Consider the following 3,378-nt stretch of genomic DNA (forward strand, 5'->3'; position numbering starts at 1 on the left):
CTCCTTCTGTGGTCGCCGCAGGGCGGACGCCGAGCTGGGGGCACGCTGCCGGCTACGCTGCCTCCCCCTGCGGCCGCGCGTTGGTACGTGCCGCGCGCCTGAAGACTATGTAGGGAGCTCTCGGGTGACTCACCCGCCGCTGGGACTGGGGGAGTGGGGTGCTGGGTTGGGATCCCCTATTCTCACTCTGGATGCTGGAGGCTCTAGCATGCAGTCTAAATTCTCTCCCAAGCCTGCCTCAGACAAAAATCTTTCTGGGGGACGTTGCAACGGCTGAAGGACGGTCTCATGGAGACTCCTAAAAGGGCTATCCTTTCTCTTTTCTGGTGATGGCTGCGAAGGCGCTTTTCCTTTTGCACCCTAGGGTTGGTGCCTTCTCTGTTTCTCTGGGAGTAATTACAACCTTGTAAGGCGCTTTCCTCAGGTCTCTAATCTGCTGGGGCCCTCCCTGGTCCAAACTGGGTGGTCCTAGCCTTGAACCTCCCCTACCTTCATCAGAAGACCCCCATCCCCCGCCCCCACATCTCTCCAGAAGGATTTTTCTTTCCTATGGCACGTCGCTATAAAGAGTAGTAAGCCTCACTTTACCCTCCTCCCCGAAAATATTCGGGGCTCTGGAGTGGGCTCTCCTATCTCCTGTTTCAATGCCCGCTCGCTGAGGTGAGGGCCTCGAGCCAAGTCAGGCTTGGCCTGGGACGGGGTGCAGGGAGCTTGCTGGGAAGGTGGATCGATAGTGGAGGTACTGGTGCAGGGAGGACCAGACTGGAGGGAGGAAGGAGGGGCCGCTGGGCTCTGTCTAGCCTAACCCTGCTCTTTGTCCTGACCTGGAGGTCAGTTCTCTAGTTGTCCACAGATTAGGGCCAGGGAGGCACTGTCTCTCTGTCTCTCCTTCCCCTTCCTAACCACTGGACCCTCCTTCCTTGGAGCACCTCCACAGAACAGTCATTCAAAGGGAGAGGGAGAGGTTTCAGACAACCTAGAAGCAGCCTATATCCCAGGAAGTGTAGTAAGTAACTGGCGCTTCGAGCCCTGTGGGGGGTTGGGAGGATTCGCCCGCCCGGGATGGAGACCGAGTGACTTTAGAAAAGGATGGTGCTAAAGGCTAGCAACTAGAGTGACAAGTCTCCTGAAACTCTAAAGTTGATAAACAGCAGTAGTGGATGTGGCGGTGCAGTGCAGCCCACAGTGGCTGCCTAGCGTGCACTAAGCCCTAGGCTTGATTTCCAACACCACATCAAGCAGGCGCGCGATGGCACAGGCGGGCAATCTCGGTTCTTTGGAAGGTGGAGGCTAGAGGATCAGACATTCAAGACAGGCTTCAGGGAAACCGGCTGCGGCTTGATGGATAAAGGTGCTTCCAGCCAAACTTGATGATCTGAGTTGGATTCCTGGGACCCACGTGGTAGAAGAGAACCAATTTCTGCAAGTTGTTCTCTGATCTCCGCACTAGTATGTAGAATTAAGAATATAAGTCATGCTGGGAGGCAGATCTCTGAGTTTGAGGCTAACCTGGTCTGCGGATTGAGTTCCAAGACAGCCAGGACTACACAGAGAAACACACACACACACACACACACACACACACACACACAAAACAAAATAAACAAACAAAAGAAAAATATATATATTTAGATAGGGACTTACTGTTCCAGGCTGGCCTGGAACTCACCCAGTGTACTAGAATGGCCTCCAATTCACAGAGATCCACCTTCTTTCTCCCTGGTTCTGGAATTAAAGGCACATGCCACCAATTTTTAGAAGTAAGGAATATAATAAAACTCCCTTTAAATAGTATTATAGTAAATAAAACCCCTGGTTATGGGGCAATTTTGAAGGCAACTTGGATGTATGAGATATGTATCACAATAAATAATTAAATAAATGGTGCCATGAAGTATTTTGAGGGTCATTGTAAAGATTAAGTAAGACAATGCAAATGAAGTACTTAGCATAGGGCCTGATATACAGGAAGTGCTGAGTACATATGATGATGATGATGATGAAGGGAACTCAGATGTAAGAGGATTAAGATGACCTTCCATGGTTGCTGTTAGTCATCCCATCTGCAGGATGAGGTGATCTGCCCTTGTGAATCCAGAGGTCCAAGGTTTACATTGTCCAGAGCTGGACATAGGCTCATACTGAGCCCTGCAGTGTTTCTTCTATTAAATAATTCAGGAGCAGAACCCAACGAGGGGCCAGCTGTCTGGGCTGGTTCTTCTCCTACCTCCCAGTCCTGGGATAAAGATGGGAGTGGTGAGATTCTCACAGTGGTGAGAGTTCAGGAATAAAGAGGGACAGTGGATTTAAAGGAGCCGAAGAGCAAGAGATTCCAAGCTGGGGAAGATATGAAAACTGGAAATCTTGTACTTGTATTTGATCATCTAGGATTGGCTTTGGGAAGTTCTCTGAACCGGGCAGGGGTGGCTCAGTCTGTGGTGGTAGTTTGCATCCACAGTCAGTCCTCCACCAAAGGCTTCTTTGCATTCACACAGACACTCTGGAGGGCATTTGTCGGTGGTTAAGGACACTTTGGTTGTTACAACTGAGGGTGCTATTGGCATCCAGTGAATGCAAGGCAAGAATATGGCTTAAAAAAAAAAAAATCCTACAACACTGTCACAACAGAAAATTCACGGACCCAGAATGTTTGAGGAACCCTGGCCTCTCTCATTTATGATCCCTGAACTCCTTCACAGCCTTCAGTACAGCAGAGCAGCTGGGTATCCGAGAGTTAGCCAATGGGAGGGGCAGGTTTCCTGGCCAGCAACAGCTAGAGCGTTCTGGCACAGCTGAAGGGCCGCTATGGAACCTGGGAGGATGCCTTTGGGGAGTCAGAGCAGTGCTACAGCCCTGTAGTGTGTTTCGGGTTGGCAGGTGGAGACGACACTTCTCTTTTCTCCCTGTAGCTGACCAGGACCCCTAGCCCAGCAATTGAGGATTAACAGATTTATTTGTTTATTTGTTTGCCATTTACTTTAGAAAAGACTGGTACCCTTATGTTTAAGGGTATAAGGGGGCTCCACATGCCTTCTCAAAGAAAGTGCCGTCATGGGTATGTGTAACATCTGGGCCTTCAGCCCCAAGAGGATATCCTGCCCATTCAGCTCGAGGCAGGGAACTTTGTCGCCTCAGCTGCCCGGGGCAGTCTCCTCCCCCTCCACGGAAATAGACAAGAGCGAGTGAATCGTTAGTTTCTCCACGAGGCTGGGCTGGGGTTGGGGAAAATCCCTGACTGAAGATCAGGATGATGTCCCCTTGCAAATCGTACTAGAAGGAAGGCTGGAGCCAAAGCGCTCCCAATCGCCTAGTTTTGATGGGGCAGAGCCCAGGATGAACCCACCCAGTACTGAAGAAAACGGTTAGGAGATTTAACTC

This window comes from Mus pahari, chromosome 6 (genome assembly GCF_900095145.1).
Source record: "Mus pahari chromosome 6, PAHARI_EIJ_v1.1, whole genome shotgun sequence".
Taxonomy (NCBI): domain Eukaryota; kingdom Metazoa; phylum Chordata; class Mammalia; order Rodentia; family Muridae; genus Mus; species Mus pahari.